Source organism: Mustelus asterias, chromosome 7 (genome assembly GCF_964213995.1).
Source record: "Mustelus asterias chromosome 7, sMusAst1.hap1.1, whole genome shotgun sequence".
In the NCBI taxonomy this organism is placed as follows: Eukaryota; Metazoa; Chordata; class Chondrichthyes; order Carcharhiniformes; family Triakidae; genus Mustelus; species Mustelus asterias.
Genome location: NC_135807.1, coordinates 44,424,869 through 44,444,653, shown reverse-complemented (window position 1 = coordinate 44,444,653; position 19,785 = coordinate 44,424,869).

Sequence of the window (19,785 nt, the reverse complement as noted above, 5' to 3'; positions counted from 1 at the left end):
GCCCAAGGATCTGTGGATCATGATTCGACCTGTTCAGTCACATGACCACTCAAAGCAGAGACTCGCCACATTTAGTAGACGTCATCCTCGATTTAAGGGACAGCTGATGAGGCAGCTCCTCTGTGCTTCTCTAGCCTTCTCCTGATCAGATGGACGCCTTTGCTAAAGCTCCTTCTCACTGCTCTGCCTGACGTCAGAGTAGCCTGTTCCACCTCCTGGTCCTGGGCTGCTGGTAGTTTATACGGCAGTGTTTCCTCTGCCAATCTCTACTGCCCTGGTGAAGCCAGCAGCATGACAGCCCTCTTAGAGCTCAAAGCTCTCATCAGTGAGTATTACACTCAGCTTAGCACTAGGAATGACAACTCTCTGCTAGTGGTTGAGCAGCTAAACATAATTGACCATCTTTTACATGAGTTGACCAAGGCCTCCATTCCCCTGATAGTTTTCCGTTGTGTACATACCCTGACATCTCCCAAACACTGCATGTTCCCTGATGCGCTACTCAAACACGAGGCCTGAAGCTCAGTAAATGAAAGGCTTTTATTTAGCTGCCAGAACTTATATACACTATCCCAGACTGAAGGGGTCCCGGCCAGAGCAGGGACTCTTATACCTCTCCCAGGAGGCGGAGCCCGACTGGGATGTGCCACAACACTACAGTACAAAGGTGTAACAACCCCACCCTAACCCCAACAGTAACAATAGCACAACCCAACAGTAACATATGTACATCCTTGTAGTACTGGCCAGCCCCTGGCTCAGTACTATCCAGTGGGAACCAACGATGGTTCACCACATTCCCAATGCATGACAACTGAAAATCCCAAACTGACCTAGAGAGGCCTGTTAATTGGCTCTACGAGTACCTTCATACCCACGTAATTGGAGGCATGGCATGTTCCAGACACCAAATCTCCAATCTTCCCGTTACACTGCATTCTAGAGGCCATGGGATCCAGTGACACCCTCCAGGAATACAATTTTCAAGTCAAACCTGCAACCATTCCTGCCTCCACGGGCAATTGAAAATTCAATCTATTGAATCGTAGAATGGTCACAGCACACAAAGAGGCCATTTGGCCCGTCATGTCATTGTCAGCCTTCTGCAACACCAACTCAGCTAGTCCCACTCTCCCATCAATTAGCATCTACTTAGCAAAAGGAAGACAGTTGTGGTGATTGGAGGCCAATCATCTCAGTCCCAGGGCACTGTTGCAGTGGTCTGGGCCCAGCCATCTTCAGCTGCTTCATCATTAACCTTCCCTACATCGTAGCATCAGAAATTGGGATGTTTGCTGATGATTGTACAGTGTTCAATCCCATTCTTAACCCCTCAGATAATGTCCTCCTGCCCAACATTCAGACTTGGAACGATAAGTAAAAACTGTGAATATCAATTCATGGTTTATGTGTTTTAGTATATAACTTTTAGTGTTAGGAATTAAAGTTTAACTCTGAACAACAGAATAAATGAAATTAAAGCATTTTGGAGTCAAAACTTAAGAGGTTAACAGCTAGAAATGTAAGATCATAAAACAGCAAATGCACTTACTTAGTTAGAGAACTGGAGAAGTGGACTGGAATTTTACCATCCCGCCTGCCACAGGAATCAGAGCAGGCGTGGGGTGGACCACAGAAAGATCTGTTGACCTCAGGTGGGATTTTACGATTTTGGGGTGAGCGAGTCTGTAAAATCCCACCCAGGATATCTACACTGCTTGTAGATGTTTCAATTTTGGGAGTTAGACATAAATTAGTTTAAAGCATTTAGTCAATCCTTAAAGATTATAAAACTAATTTACTTCATCAGATCAAACAAAATGCGACCACTACATACAGAATAAGAAATGAAGCAAAAGCATGGGAAACCACCAGCTGCAAGTCACACACCTTCCTAACTTGGAACTAGACCGCAGGGAGAATTAGCTGAAAGGTTGGTTTGAGGACAGCCCAGAATATGTTACATCATCATGGAAATGGGTGGAGCTTAACAAGGCTCTCTGATTTCAATTCATCTGGGTGTTTTATGGAAGAGGTTTTTGAGTTGCAGTTGGGACCTTGTGTGGTTAGCAGCTCACTGAGAGAGGTTAGCCAAAATAAGTGATTGTAAATTAAACCTGCACTGTAAGCAGAGTAAAACGCTAACTTCATAATTGATCTCATGGAAGACAGTGAGGCTAAGCCTCAGTTTGAAATTTGTGAGGAACAGAAGCTTGAAGATTGCACCTTTGGAGTTTGTGAGGTAATCTACAGTAGGCCCCAGTACTGTGTCTTATTGCAAAATAAAGTAACAAGCAGAATAGCTTGGAGGAATTTGCAAAATAAGCAGAACAAGGGACTGAAGCCTTCACAGTCAAAAGAGGATGAATGTAAGTTCTACCTCTGAGAATAGCTGGAGCTGAAGAAAATTCTCCAGGAGACTGTGGCATTATTATGGGTTGCCCCCCCCAAAGTAAATAATTTTAAGAATGATGTGTCATATGAAATAATTCTTGGGAAAGTAGAAGGTGAACCTGAGTGTATAACATGTATAGTAATAAAACATGTTGTTGAGTTAATAGTACTTGTTTGGCTTAAATCTTCTATAGAAAATAAAGTCTGTGTTTCATTAAAAAGTGAAAGCTTTTGGCATATTTCTATTGACTAAAATGAGAATCGATATTAAATGTTAACAGTCCCTGACAAGTTGTAATAAAGGTAACATTTGTACCACACAAGTTCCAGACAATGATCATCTCCAACAAGAGTGAATCTAACCATCTCCCCTTCAATGGTATTACCATCGCTGAAACTCCCACCATTAACATCTTGGAGCTTACTATTTACCAGAACTTAACTAGTCCAGTCACATAAATACTACGGCTGCACAAGCAGGTCAGAGACCAGGAATTTTGAGGTGAGTAACTCACCTCCTGAATCCCCAAAGCCTGTCCACCATCCACAGGCGTAAGTCAGGAGAGTGAGAAAGTAGAATGCTCCCCACTTGTCTGGATGAGAGTACTTTGAACAACACTCAAGAAGCTCTACACCATCCAAGACAAACTTGACTGGCACCCCATTTACTACCTTAAAGATTGAATCCCTCCAGAGCTGACACACAGTAGCAGCAGTGTCTACTATATATAAGATACACTGCAGCAAATCTCTAAGGCTCCTTTGACAACATTTTCCACACCTGCGACCACTACATACAGAATAAGAAATGAAGCAAAAGCATGGGAAACCACCAGCTGCAAGTCACACGCCTTCCTAACTTGGAACTAGACCGCAGTTCTTTCACTGTCGCTGGGTCAAAATTTTGAAACTATCTCCTTAATTGCATTGTGGGTGTACCTACAAAACATGGATGGCAGCGGTTCAAGTAGCTGATGGTTCATCACAGCCTTCTCAAGGCTGATTTTGGGTAGTGAATCCTGGGCTTGTCAGCAATGCTCACATGCCATGAATGAATAAGAACTGAACCTGAGGTAAACCAGCATTTCTACCAGTGACTTAAATCACTTAGAAAGTTTGCCTCAATTCACTCAACGTTATGCAATTTTATTGCAAATTAGCTGCCCTCTGTTCCTGCTGTGCACAAAGTTCCAGATTGAGAAAATTGCTGAAAAGTAACAATTTTGTCATCGCTGGATTGAGCTCAGGGTTTCATTCTGGTAGATCCATAACTAGACGGCCACAATTGATCAAATTAGGAGGAGCATCAAACTTCAGATGAAAACGAACTATGTTAAAAACATTAGCTTAGCCCTAGTTGCAAGTATCATGTCCAATTCTGGGCACAACACTTGAGAGAATGTAAGGCATAAATTTACAGAATGATTCCGGGGATTAAGGATTACAGCTATATGGAGAGACTGGAGAATCCAGGATTGTTCTCCTTTGAGTAAAGAGGCTAAGAGGAGATATGGCAGAAGTGTTTAAAATCATGAAAGGTTTAGATTGAGTTGATAACCAAAAGGTACAAATTTAAGGTGATTGGGAGAAAAACCAGAGGTATTTTGTTATTCATTCATGGATTACTAGCATCACTGATTGGGCCAGCATTTATTGCTCACCCTTAAATACCCTTGAACAGAGAGGCTGGATAGGCCATTCAAGATGGCAGCTAAGAGTCAACCACATTGCCAAGTCAGGTTGGCCAAACCAGGTAAGGATGCCCTAAAGAGGCATTAATGAACAACATGGGTTTTTATCATGTTTCATGGCCATCATTAGACTTTTTAGAATTTTTATTGAATTCACATTTCACCATCTGCCGTGATGGAATTTGAACCCAAGGCCCCCAGGGCATTACTCTGGATTACCATTCCTGTGACAATGCCACTATGCCACTGCCTCTCAAATGACATGAGGAAAAACATTATTATGCAATGAGTGGTTAGCATTACAAAAGCTGTGCCTGATAGGGTGGTAGACGCAACTTCAACAGGAGCCTTCAAAATGGAATTGGATAAATACTTGATGAAGAAAAAATACAGGGATATGGGAAAAGAGCAGGGCAGTGGAGTTGACTGGATGTCTTTTTGAAAGAGCTGGCACAGATTTAGTAGGTCAAATAGCCTCTTTCTGTTTGGTACTCTTTCATGATTTACCATTTGATGCTTTTTTTAAATCAAAATTCCTTCAATCACAAAAATGGGCTTTAACAGTGAAATGGATGCATTTAGTGAGGTGAATGTTACTATAAAATGGATATGTCAGAAAGACATTGAACTTAAATCATAACTGGATGTAAAAGTCTCACATTTGGATCAAGTGTTGTATGTAGTGGGAATGAATGGGATGTAATTTACTAAAAAGGCTCTGTGCTTAATTAAATAAATATTTCTGTTTTTTGCTGGATTGAATTTGTATGTGTGCCCCTAACCACGAGTATATTCATAGCTTTGCTGGATAAAATGTTCTTCATTGACAAGATTAATGTGCGTTTCATAACCACAACAGCTCATAGACACATAGCTATTTATTTTTCAGGAAAATCAAATGTGTTTACATTCTAGTCAGACCGTTTGATGTACATTGTCTGCTAAAGACAAACAAAGTCTGACATTTTCCAGCAATTAAACAGTTTGCATACAGGCAATTATTTTGGTCGCCTGAGGCTTCAATAGGAATGGCACAATGCTACAGTTTTTAAGTTGCATTGGTATAGTTTTATAGCTATTAGTGGTGTGATATGCAAGGTTCCTACATGTCAGCTATCTTTAAAGGATTATTTCAATGTTACAAAAATTAGGCACTTACAATAGAAAATAACCTTCCTCGTTCTGATCTGAGAACTTAAGAAATAGGGGCATGTGTTTGTCATTTAGCCCTTTGAGCCTATTCCACCCTCAAATAAGTTAATAGTTATTTGATTATGACCTTGACTCCACTTCTCTGCCCGCACCCCATATCCTTTGACTCCATTGTGGATTAAAGATGATTCATAAGTAGGCACTCCTTTTCCGCAACCAAAAGGAATATGTTCAAACCTTGTGCAATTTCTAAATTACTCAGGAACTTGGGGAGCCTTTAGTTCCCCCTGGCTTTTGCCATGGCAACACTTTACCCAATCAAAGCTGACTTGCCAACCAATCAGCAGCCTTTTCTTTTGTAGTATAAGTTGTTGGGGATGTTTAAAATTTGGCATTCTTGCATTTGTCCTGATGAGTAAAAGCTTCAGCAATATGTCTCTCTTTTCAACAATATTTAAGTTCTGTGTTACCAAGCGACTGGTAAAATATATTAGCAGTTTGTATTTTGGGCTTCCCAGCAAGGATTCCTGCCTTTATTGTATTTTTGATAGAGAAGGAAGGGGGAATCAGCAGAGAAGCTGGGGTAATATTGCAGCGCTGCAGAAGACCTAGCCTTTCCAGCCAATTCCCAGCTTGTAAAAGGTCGAAAAGAACTTAGTTAAATATATGCCTAGAGTTCTGCACAAGGAAGCTGTAGCTCAGAAAGCCTCATATTGGGAGAGTTGCAAACTTCATTACAAGCCAGGGCAGCCTTCCTTCAGCTCAAAAAATCACAAGACGGTTTACTTTGTTGACCACTGGAGCATCCAATGAGCATCAGGTGGTGTGTGCCTAGTCAGTCAATCTAGAGTTTATTCTAGCACAAGATAGGTAATTAATGGCCTATTTGCTAGAACATCTCAGTTCATTACATTTGTTGCAGTCCTGAGAGAAACAGTTTCCATCAGTGCTTTGAGCTATAAATTGCATTGTACTGGGCCGTGCAAGCCCTCACTGTGAATACACACCATTATATGAATGAAAGAGAGTTCATTTCCTTTGTCTCCAATTAATGTAACAAAAGGCACAGCTTCTTGCATTTTAATACTCAGTATACAGGGAACTGCCATGATTTATTCATTCATCCATCCTGTGGCACTCGGTTGCTGTATTCTTTCAGAATCAAAGGCGAGATGCCAGGTTTGGGTTTTTAGAGACACAGGGGCCGATTCTCCCAGAAGTGCTGAATTGGTGGGAAAACTGTCCTGGATCATGATTGTTTTTTCAGTGCAGCTTCTCACTCGAATCTCCCCACTCTGTGCAATGCAGAGGTCACACTCGGGAATCTCATTAAAAACCCGGGAGGCGGGATCTAATCGCGCCGGAGTCTGAGAGCTCCAGAACTCTGCGCAGTGGCCCTGATCTGACAGTCTCCCCGTTTGCTGGCCAACTCAATCGCTGGCCAGCCCAGGACCCACGCAGTGCTGCCCCTCCAACCGTCCCCCCCCCACTCCCCTCCCCCCCCACGATTTGATTGCGGCCCCCTCAACAATTCCCAGGTCAGCCCTGACCCCATCTCCCATCCCAGAGCGCCCCAATGTCCAGTCCACCCTCCCAGCAGTGGCGATCCCCCAACCCCCATCACCCCAGCAGACCCACCCCCACTGACCCCCCACATCCCCCCCCCGCCCCCCGCCTGCCCCAGTCGCTGCCCTCCCTCCAGCCCAGACTGATCCCAATGCAGTGTGGCAGTGGGAACCCCCAACCCTATCAATCGTCCCTAGGCCCCACCCACAATAGGCCTCACCCCCTTGGCACTGCCCCATGCCCGGTGGGCAGTGCCAAGGTGCCCCCTGGGCATGGGCACTTTGCTTCCTGGGCAGTGCCAGGGAGCACAGGCTGGCACTGCCAGGGTGCCCATGCCCAGGGGGCACCACACCCCGCCGCCCGACTCCCTGGAGGTCCCGATTGCCCCCCCCCCCTTCATTCCGGCGGTCTCCCATTAGTTCTACGAATGTGGGGAGCTACTCTAGACTCTGCCAGAATGAAGTACTTCTGGCGGGGTGAGAGATGCTATCGGGTCCAGTAAGTTCCGTGCCGGACCCAATAATGATATGCAAAATATATTCAAAATATATTTTTTAATTATTCAAATGACTTACCTCTCTTCCCGCCGGTTTCCAGCGCGGTCTCAACTGCAACTGTTCTCCGGCTCTGGGAGATGCGCAAGCATTCCTGGCGCATGTACAAATCCAAGAAAAAGGCCAACACGCAATTCTCCAAACAGGACCTGTCAGAAAAGTTGCGGGTTGTGATGGGAGAATTGGGCTATTCCCGTCCCACCCATCACGGGAATCGGAGCGAGCGAGGGGCGGACAATGGGAAGGTCCATTGACCGGGATTTTCTGGTTTTAGGATGAACGAGGCTGTAAAATTCTGCCCAATCCCACTGTGGCTTCTAAATCCATCAAGAAGCAACATCAATGAAGATGATTGATTACAAATTGATTACAGATCATTGACCTGCTCAGGGAAAATCTTTCTGCCTTGATAGGGCTAAGGGCTCCCATCAGTATGCTCTCAATATTATCACGCAAATTGAGGCAGTCTATTGTGCTCTCCACAAATCCACTCTTCAAAATGGTCAGGAACAAGGGATTTCTAAGGAAACAAGTTACAAGCCGAACCCCCGAGAGAAAGGAAAACATACCAGGGGAGGACACAGCAAGGACACTCAAGGGTTATGGGGAAAAGGCAGGAAAGTAGAATTGAGGATTAACACATCCGATCAGTCATGACCTCATTGGATGGTGGAGCCGACTCGATGGGCCAAATGACCTATTTCTGCTCCTATGTCTTCGGCTCTTATGGCCACAGATGTAGCATCTATAATTGCTTAACTGTACCTGTAATTTTAATGTACAGCCCTGCAGAACACTTCATTCATTAAAAGCAGCGGTTACCACCAAAGGCTCAGGTCCACAAATATCTTTATTGCATTCAACAAAAGTTCGTGAATATTATCATAATGATTCTGGCAACAAAAATTATCGAAACTTCCTTATGTTTTTGAGTGCGAAATCAATTAAATTCCCTGTTAATAAAATACTTATGCAAGGTCATCACTGAGGTACAAAAGTATACTCACAAGCAAACTGTACCAGTGGTGTGAAACACATTGTTTAAAGTACTCCTGCGCAGGCAGCACATTGCAAATGTAATTTCAGGCCCGGAGAGAGCAAAGCAAAGATTGTTTATTGATAATGAATTTAATTTTTCAGTAGAAAAGCTGAAGGCTATTACAATTTGTTTTCCCAAATGATTTGAACCTGGACAGAAGATAGATTTGAATTATTAGTCAATGTCCCATGGTATTGCACATGAGGAGTCAAGACCTAATGTAACCTCCAGGAGAAGCACAATTAAATTTTGTGCTATTCTTTGCACTTAAAAAGAACGTAGCACGGTTTAGGATGAGTTGAAGTAGAGTTGATAGAGGCATTGGGGTTTTTTTGCATTCTAGCCTGAGGAGCTGGAAAGGCCAAGGCATTTTAGCATCACCACTACTGGAAGATTGAAATTACAATGTGAGAAGTTTGCAGAGACAATTTCCTTTATAATTGTCGTTGTAGTGGTGCGCAAGGCAGAATTTCATCTGTTGCTACAGCTAGTTTTTTCTGGAACTGGTCGCTAGCCTGTTTCCAGAAGCTTAGGGCGGCATGGTGGCACAGTTGTTAGCATTGTTACAACACCAGGGACCTGGGTTCGATCCCCGGCTTGGGTCGCTGTCTGTGTGGAATTTGCACATTCTCCCCGTGTCTGCGTGGGTTTCCTCCGGGTGCTCCAGTTTCCGCCCACACTCCAAAGATGTGCGGCTTAGGCTGATTGGCCTTGCTAAATTGCCCCTTAGTGTCCCGGGATGCATAGTTGAGAGGGATTAACAGGGTAAATATGTGGGGTGACGGGGATAGGGCTTGGGTGGGATTGTTGTCAGTGCAGACAATGGGCCGAATGGCCTGCTTCTGCACTGTAGGGATTCGATGAATTCTCTCGAGTAAATTCCAAGTGCTGCCACCCGTGGGAAAATCATTGCGTTTCCCGCTGGAGCTGGCAGAGCTACTGAGGTGGGATACAACAACTTTAAAACTCAAAAAATGCCCCCATGTGAATCGTGCCAGGCGTGTGAGGCTCCTGAATCGGAGATCAGCTGTTCACTTGACATTCAAGAACACTTCCCGCTACTCCTTCTGTCAGAATAACTGAGGGAAGAATAACTCAGTCTCACATTAATACAGGAAGCATTTCATCTTAGATCTTTTATGAGACCAATCTTTTGGAGTTATAACTGGATTTACAACTGACAGTCTCTACTGCAGCAAGAACACAGAAAAAAATCACTGAAGCCTGTAACTGAATTGGTTCTTCACAAGACTCGTTAGATGTTCCACGCAATGTCCAGTTTACATATTTGATATAACTGAGCCAAACCTGTAGTTTTCCCCATCGCAACTGCATCTCGGTGGTTCTATCTTTCACACATACCCATGATAATAGAATGAAGCGTAAATCTGAAATCGTATCTAGTGCAGGGGCATCAGGGTGGCACAGTGCACTAGGGTTTTGAGCTTGTATACAATAAAGCAGAGAAAAAGATTGGCACATATAATACCTTATGAGTTTCCAATCTCATCTAATCACTGGAAGGCAAAAGCTCCCCACACAGGGAGGGACAGTTACCCCAATACCAGCCCTTGCATACTCTCCAAGTGACCAGCTGCACACCATCTCACTCATAGATGCTGAAAATTTTGAGAAAACCATCATAAAAAGACTTGCATTCTTGCATAGCAATTTATCATGTCCTCATGACGTCCCAGACTGCCAATGAATTACATTGAAATATTATTTACAGTTCTTAAGAGGGCGAACATTGATGAGGAGAATGCAAAATCATGTAGGAAGAGTCTGGTCTTTAATGATCTGTTTTCACATAGAGGATCTTCGGCATGTTTGTTAAATGTGGTATTGTCAGAACTTAAAGTTCAATTTCAAATCCAAAGTAGCCACAACAAAAATCAGACTTGTGAAACTTTGAAGAGTCAATAAAACACCAAATGAACCAATGTTCAAATGGACACGATTCTGCATCCTCATCTCAGATGACAATGGCAGAATTATTTGGATGTCTTATTTAAATAATATGAATGGCCTTTCTGAGGGTTTCATTGGATGAAATGAGGAGATTGGCTATACATTTATAAATAATGATAGCAGAGGAGGCAGCCATTCAGCCCATTAGATGTCTGTCAGCTGAAAGAGATTCATTTTTTCAGCCCTGGGCAGTAGCTCTGTAGATCATGGTACATCTAATGGATAACCATGCGCTGCATGTTTTAGAAGATTTCTGCCTCGAACCCCCTTCCCTCCCGCCCATCCCCACTCTCTGGTTAAAATAATTTTCCCTCAACCCCCGTATAATCCTTCAGCCTATCACTTTCAATCTATGCTCCCAGTACTCCTCTGATTTTAGAAATAGGTTCTTCCATATCCACTCTGTCAAGGCCCCCTCATTATTTTAGGTACTTTAATTAAATCTTTCTCACCTGCCTCTTTCTCAAAGATAAAATTCCAGCCTATCCAATCTTGAAGCTTGGCAGAGACAAAAAAAGGAACAATAAGAGGAAAAAGCAGTAACATGAAGCTTATGGGTTCAGTGAGAAGCTTTTCAGACAAAGAAAAAGCCAATGGCAAAAAGAAATGGTGTTAGAAAGCATACCTGCCTTCTAGGAAATGTCTAAGACTTGAAAAACAAACCGTTAAAAAATGGGGCCAGACAGAACATGTGTTGGAAAGAGGAAGCACTTCAGGCTTAATGGAGCATGAACTGATTGTATCAACAATCAATTGTTCAATTTGCTCTGGAGCTGTCAGTCAAAAAAACTTTTAGCAGCTAATGGACCATCAGTTCCTTGTGTAAACAAACTTTGGCTAATCCCCTCTGTGATCTGCTCTGGAGCTGTCAATCAAAGCACTTCGACGAGGTTTCAGAGCAGCTGGAGCTCATTCAAGCTTTAAAGTGGGATCTCTCTCGTGAAATTGAATGCTCCTGTCAATCGACACAGTTCTAAGTGGTTTCAGAGCAGCTGGGGCTTATGAGAGAAAGCAATGGGGATCTTCCGAGTGAAACTGAATGCTCCTGTCACTCAATGAACTTCAAAGAGGTCTGGTAACACCCAGGCTCCTGAAATTAACCAAGGGCAATCCCTACGGTAGAATGGAATGCTGTTGTGATTTTGATGGCTTCAGCGGGTATAGATTTCAGTGAGGTGTTCAGCGGGAATAGATTTCAGTGAGACCAGGCCACTTCAAAGGTTTTAGAGAATACATAAAATAATAAAGATTTTTACCAGAAAGGTGCCTGAAATCACCATCCTAAGAGCGATTTCCATGTCTTCCAGGGCAACAAAAAGAAGTCCAGCCACAAAAGCCCCATGCTGAGGGAGAGCCCCAAGGACAACCTGTTCGTTCAGCCCAAGCCCCCCCATACCCCAAATCGTTTGAGGGACCCCTCCCCCCCTCGCAGCCTGGCAGCAGCAGAGGAGCCCATAGGCACAATTGGAATCAGTGTCCATCTTCCCCACTTGTCAGGACCATGAAAGATTGGCACCCATGGGGTGCCCAGTAGGGGGCATCAGGAACAAACCAGGAGGCGGAAGCATCTGGCCTCAAACCCGTTAATTATATTTAAATGGATGTAAATTACTTCTGCCAGGTGCAGGCGGGGAAGAGGGCAATGGCCGAGTGGTATTTTCCCTAGACTATTAACCCAGAAACTCAGCTAATGTTCTGGGGACCTGGGTTCGCATCCTGCCAGAGCAGATGGTGGGATTTGAATTCAATTCAAAAGAATATCTGGAATTAAAGAATCTACTGATGACCATGAAACCACTGTCAATTGTTGGAAAAACCCATCTAGTTCGTTAATGTCTTTTAGGGAAGGAAATCTGCCGCCTTTACCTGGTATGGCCTATACGTAACTCCGGAACCACAGAGGTATGATTGACTCTCAACTGCCCTCCTAGGGCAACTAGGGATGGGCAAAAAATGCTGGCCAGCCAGTGACGCCCACGTCCCATGGATGAATAAAAAATAACAACAGGCTGGGGGGCTTGCAATGGGCTTGATGCCCGGCGAGAATCCTGATTTATCCCTCTCACCAAATTCAACAGCCCATTGGGAATCTAGGCTGGGGTTAGCAGTCCAGGAAATTTGCCCCGTATCACTTGAGGGGCACCTCAGGCCTTGCCTACCAGGAGTCTCTTCCACTCTTACTGCCTGCCTTTGGCGTGTTGGAAGGATTTACAGGTTGACACATTCAACCTCTTTGGCCACATTATGAACGCACATTTCTTGGCCATCAAGTCCTGGGGTGGAACTTTGATTTGATTTATTATTGTCACATGTATTAACATACAGTAAAAATTATTGTTTTTTGCGCGCTTTACAGATAAAGCATACCATTCATAGAGAAGGAAACGAGAGAGTGCAGAATGTAGTGTTACAGTCATAGCTAGGATGTAGAGAAAGATCAACTTAATGCAAGGTAGGTCCATTCAAATTCTGATTGCAGCAGGGAAGAAGCTGTTCTTGAATCGGTTGGTACGTAACCTCAGACTTTTGTATTTTTTTCCTGACGGAAGAAGGTGGAAGAGAGAATGTCCGGGGTGCGTGGGGTCCTTAATTATGCTGACTGCTTTGCTGAGACAGCGGGACGAGTAGACAGAGTTAAGTGACCTAGCCTTGCGCCTCTCCGTATATATCACCCTCTTTGTCCTTAAAAGTTTCAATTCCATCCCTTACTACCTGCTCACTATTTACATGCTGTAGAAGATTGCATTTAACCTGGTTCGCACCAGGGGTGGGATAGGGGTGCAGTGCTCCAGCATGACTCTGAGGTACCCATGCCTGCCACAGGAGCAGCCACAACCTGGGTTTGCCCTCCACAATCGTGGTCCAGCAGCTGTGACCACCTTTTAGTACAAATCTAATAGAATGCACGTCAAAATGGAGGTACCTACACCAGCAGACTGCAGCCCGTTTCATGCTATGGTGCCTTCTATTGACTTTCCAACTTTAAGAGCCTGCCCACTATCCTTAATTTATTGGCAAGCATGCCCTCTGGCCATTAGGTGGCCATTCAAGGCAAAATCAATGACCGCTAATAGCTCCTGACACAGTCTAGGGTCAGGACCCACTTTTGACCTTGATGTCAGGTTCCCAACGCAAAATGCAAAATCCTCCCAAGTTTTCTTCACATTGCTTTCTTTCAGGTCGATGATGGTGAATAGCTTTCTTCTTCATTTTGTTGTTTGAAAATTATAGGAGTTAATTTTTATTTTTTATGCTCATAAAGTTCAAAGATGTGGAGATGAGGTGGATTGACCATGCTAAGTTGCCTCATAGTGTCCAAAGATGAGTAGGTTAGGTGGATTGGCCATGGTAAATGTGTGGGGTGACGGGGATAGGGCAGGGGAGAGGGCCTGGGTAAGATACTCTGTTAGAGTATCACCGGTGCAGACTCGATGGGCCAAATGGCCTATTCTGCACTGTAGGGATTCTATAATTCCATGATTCTATGGTATGTGCTCTTCAACATTGTAGGATTATAAATGACATTCACTTTCCCTCTGATTTTCTGACATTGGATAATTACTAAGCATGCACCTTAATATAGCACATTTCTCACTGTGATTAACGACATGTTTTCCACTATCGTCAAGATTATTTTATTCTTGACTCTCCAACATTATTTTTGCTTCTTTCCCACTGTTCTTATTTGCTAATGGCAAGATAGTGCAGAATAGCCTGAGGCTAGTTTTGGAGCTGCACACAGCCAAGCAATCCTCCACTGCCCCACCATTTCTTTCCTGAGCGTAGGGATATTGTTCTTTCAATTCCAACCCAGGCAGGAGAATTTTTTCCCCGGCAACTCAGGCAGTAGACAGAGAGAAAATCAAAGAATAATGGAATCACAGCAAAAAAAGGCCATTCATCCCAGCATCACTGTACCATCTTTTTGAAAGGGCTATCCTATTAGTCCCAATTCCCTGCTCCATTCCCTTAGCCCTGCATTGTCTTCACTTTCTCAAGTATATATTCAGTTCCCTTTTAAAAGTGACCTTGGATCTGCTTCGACCACCCAGTGAATTCCAGGTCACATGCTGCTTAATAATAAAAAAAACCCTGTCACCTTAGCCAAGTAGATAACTTCAGAAGTTTTACCTTTGTGTAGATACAGGAAGAAAATAAGGAAAGCTTATCACTTACTGATAGACAATGGTCTCAGTGTGTTCAAATGTTGCCTTACAAGTGCGGCACAGTGGCAGAGTAGCACTTGTTTTGTTTCTTAAAGACTAGATTAGTTGTAAGTAACCGCATTCCAACCATTATTCATGTAAATTGAGTTTGTGTCTTTATATGCTCTGTTTGTGAACAGAATTCCCACTCACCTGAAGAAGGGGCTTGCAGCTCCGAAAGCTTGTGTGGCTTTTGCTACCAAATAAACCTGTTGGACTTTAACCTGGTGTTGTTAAACTTCTTACTAGAGTAGCACTTGCCAGGCACCTAGGTTCAATTCCCAGCTTGGGTCACTGTCTGTGTGGAGTCTGCACGTTCTCCCCAGGTTTGCATGGGTTTTCTCTGGGTGCTCCAGTTTCCTCCCATAGTCCAAAAGATGTGCTGGTTAGGTGCATTGGCCGTGCTAAGTTGCCGCTTAGTGCACTCAAACAGGCACCGGAGTGTGGCGACAAGGCATTTTCACAGTAACTTCATTGCAGTGTTCATAGAACATAGAACATAGAACATTACAGCGCAGTACAGGCCCTTCGGTCCTCGATGTTGCGCCGACTAGTGGAACCAATCTAAAGCCCACCTAACCTACACTATTCCAATATCATCCATATGTTTATCCAATGACCATTTAAATGCCCTTAATGTTGGCGAGTCCACTGCTGTTGCAGGCAGGGCATTCCACGCCCTTACTACTCTCTGAGTAAAGAACCTACCTCTGACATCTGTCCTATATCTATCACCCCTCAATTTAAAGCTATGTCCCCTCATGCTTATATCCCCTTATCCACCTCTTTGGTCACCTTCTCAAAGAACTCAATAAGGTTTGTGAGGCACGACCTACCCTTCACAAAACCGTGTTGACGATCCCTAATCAAATTATTCCTTTCCAGGTGATTATAAATCCTATCTCTTATAATCCTTTCCAAAACTTTGTCCACACAGAAGTAAGGCTCACTGGTCTATAATTACCAGGGTTGTCTCTACTCCCCTTCTTGAACAAGGGGACAACATTTGCTTTCCTCCAGTCTTCCGGCACTATTCCTGTAGACAATGATGACATAAAGATCAAAGCCAAAGGCTCTGCAATCTCCTCCCTAGCCTCTCAGAGAATCCTAGGATAAATCCCATCCGGCCCAGGGAACTTATCTATTTTCACACTTTCCAGAATTGCTAACACCTCCTCCTTATGAACCTCAATCCCATCTAGTCTAATAGCCTGTATCTCAGTATTCTCCTCAACAACATTGTCTTTTTCCTGTGTGAATACTGACGAAAAATATTCATTTAGCGCCTCTCCTATCTCTTCGGACTCCACGCACAACTTCCCACTACTGTCCTTGACTGACCCTAATCTTACCCGAGTCATTCTTTTATTCCTGACATACTTATAGAAAGCTTTAGGGTTTTCCTTGATCCGAACTGCCAAAGACATCCCATGTCCCCTCCTGGCTCTTATTAGCTCTCTCTTTAGGTCCTTCCTGGCTAACTGGTAACTCTCAAGCGCCCTAACTGAGCCTTCACGCCTCATCTTTACTTAAGTCTCCTTCTTCCTCTTCACAAGAGATTCAACTTCTTTAGTAAACCACGGTTCCCTCGCTCGACCACTTCCTCCCTGCCTGACAGGTACATACTTATCAAGGACACGCAGTAGCTGTTCCTTGAACAAGCTCCACATTTCAATTGTGCCCATCCCCTGCAGTTTCCTTCCACATCCTATGCATCCTATATCTCGCCTAATCGCATCATAATTTCCTTTCCCCCAGCTATAACTCTTGCCCGGAAGTATATACCTATCCCTTACCATCGCTAAAGTAAATGTAATCGAATTGTGGTCACTATCACCAAAGTGCTCACGTACCTCGAAATCTAACACCTGGCCTGGTCCATTACCCAGTACCAAATCCAATGTGGCCTCGCCTCTTGTTGGCCTATCTACATACTGTGTCAGGAAACCCTCCTGCACACATTGGACAAAAACTGACCCATCTAAAGTACTCGAACTATAGCTTTTCCAGTCAATATTTGTAAAGTTAAAGTCCCCCATAACAACTACCCTGTTACTTTCGCTCCTATCCAAAATCATCTTTGCAATCCTTTCCTCTACATCTCTGGAACTTTTCAGAGGCCTATAGAAAACTCCCATCAGGGTGACCTCTCCTTTCCTGTTTCTAACCTCAGCCCATACTACCTCAGTAGACGAGTCTTCATCAAACATCCTTTCTGCCACCGTAATACTGTCCTTGACTAACAATGCCACTGAAACATCTAAACCCCGGAACCTGCAACAACCATTCCTGTCCCTGCTCTATCCATGTCTCCGAAATGGCCACAACATCGAAGTCCCAGGTACCAACCCATGCTGCAAGTTCACCCACCTTATTCTGGATGCTCCTGGCGTTGAAGTAGACACACTTCAAACCACCTTCCTGCCTGCCGGTACACTCCTGCGACCTTGAAACCTTATTCATGACCTCACTACTCTCAACCCCCTGTACACTGGAGCTACAATTCAGGTTCCCATCCCCCTGCTGAATTAGTTTAAACCCTCCCAAAGAGCATTAGCAAATTTCCCCCCCAGGATATTGGTACCCCTCTGGTTCAGGTGTGGACCAGCCCATTTGTAGAGGTCCCACCTACCCCAGAATGAGCCCCAATTATCCAGGTACCTGAATCCCTCCCTCCTGCACCCATCCCTGTAGCAACTGCTCTCTCTCCCTATTCCTCTCCTCGCTAGCACGTGGCACGGGTAACAAACCAGAGATAACAACTCTGTTTGTTCTAGCTCTAAGCTTCCACCCTAACTCCCTGAATTTCTGCCTTACATCCCCATCCCTTTTCCTACCTATGTCTTGGGTGCCTATGTGGACCACGACTTGGGGCTGGTCCCCCTCCCCCTTAAGGATCCCGAAAACAATAATCCCCAATACGCATTGGAAAGTGTCAGTTCAGTTCACACAAAAGAATTTCCATAAGTATATGTCTCAATCTTATCAAGATATAATGTAAGCCTACTTGCAACACCAATAAATAAAACTTTTTTAAAAACTGCTGGTGCATTGACTGTTGCAGGAATTTAACAACACTGGCAATCCAGAATGTATGATGTACAAAGTATATGAGTAACTTGAGGCTCATTTAGAAAAATAGCATAATTATTTGACTCTTGCTAAATCATTCTGACAGATACACAGGACGAAATATAAGCATGAGGTCAGAGCAAACGTCAGATTTTGAACAAGCTCATTATTTGAGATTTTGGAGTGCAAAGAGTGATATTTTCCTGCAACATCTTGAGACTTAAAGCTCTGACGAAGGGTCATCCAGAGTCGCAATGTTGGCTCTATTCTCTCTCCACAGACGCTGCCAGACCTGCTGAGATTTTCCAGCATTTCCTGTTTTTGATCTTGAGACTTAAAGTTATCAGATTGTGGAATGGACAGCTACCCAGTGCAGTTTACGTGGGGTAGCGCGGTAGCACAGTGGTTAACACTGCCGCCTCGCAGTGCCAGGGACTCGGGTTCAATTCTGGCTTCAGGTCACTGTCCGTGTGGAGTTTGCCCATTCTCCCTGTGTCTGCATGGGTTTTCTCCGTGTGCTCCGGTTTCCTTCCACAGTCCAAAAGTGTGCAGGTTAGGTGGATTGGCAATACTAAATTTTCCTTTAGTGTCAGGGGTACTGGCAGGGTAAATGCATGGGGTTAAGGGGATAGGGCCTGGGTGGGATTGTTGTCAGTGCAGGCTTGATGGGCTGAATGGCCTCCTTCTACACTGTAGGGTTTCTTTGATTGTATGATTCAATGACTTATGATTATTCAGCAAGGAACAGGCTCAATTTCTCAGTCAACAAAGAATAGATTCATAGATCTGAAACCAGTGAAAAGTGGTCAAATTGAGTGCTCAACTAGGATGGTGTAACAGAATGGAAAGGCTGAATAGTGAAATTAGATTCTGACATTCCCTATATACTTAAACTTTAATCATGCAAGAAGAATTCTTAAGCAGTGTATAGATAGGGAAAGAAAATACATAGGAGTCATTGGAGAACTTTGGCAAGGATCTGGAAATATAAGAACCACAGGTGAAATGGCCAAGGAAATGCTTTCCTTCTCAATATACATTAGATCAGAGCAGATGATTTCTATTATCTGGTGATTTCCCATTGAAAGGCTTCGATACAAAAAAATACCAAAGCTGCAGCAAGTAAAAGCACTTACCATGATGGAAAAAAATTGCTGATGTCCCAGCTGGCTTCTACTTCAATGTATCATTTTAAATAGATAAGCAGTAGTGTTTTTTTTTAATGGTGTCACTATGCCAACAAATGAAGTCTTATCTAAAGTCAATGGATAATCCCCAATACGCACTGGAAAGTGTCAGTTCAGTTCACACAAAAGAATTTCCATAAGTATATGTCTCAATCTTATCAAGATATGCTCATTTTCTTTTAGGCAGCAGTTTACTTTACTGTCTATGAAAACAGACATGTCAGGGTCATAAAACACAGGGAAAGAATTAAAATAATTCCGCAGAGCTGAACAGCCTCAGCTGACTCTACATTTATGTGAAGCTTGGAGTTGAAGCTCAAGTATTAAATATGAAGGTATGCAAGTAGCAAGGCCTCATTGGAATCCAGGGAACTTGAAGTAGTTTATAAAATCAGATGCCAACACAATCACTGACCTGACTTCAGAGCACTGAAAAGTAAATTGCATGTAATCTCCCTCCATCACTGCTCACTGCAACAGGACACATCAGCTCCTCCCACAATAGATGGTCTGCCACTAAACCGGGCTTCATGTGGGAGCCACATTTCAATTTTTCTCACCCTTGGAAAGCCAAGATTTGGCACCTGATAGAAGTCCACAAGATTATGAGGGGCATGGACGGAGTGGATAGTCAGAAGCTTTTTCCCAGGGTGGAAAAGTCAATTACTAGGGGGCATAGGTTTAAGGTGCGAGGGACAAGGTTTGAAGGAGATGTACAAGGCAAGTTTTTTTACACAGTGGATGGTGGGTGCCTGGAACTTGCTGCCTGGGAAGGTAGGGGAAGCAGATACGATAGTGAGTTTTAAGGGGTGTCGGGACAAATACATGAATAGGATGGGAATTGAGGGATATGGTCTCTGGAAAGGTAGGGGGTTTTAATTCAGACAAGCAGCATGGTCAGTGCAGGCTTGGAGGGCTGAAAGGCCTGTTCCTGTGCTGGAATTTTCTTAGTTC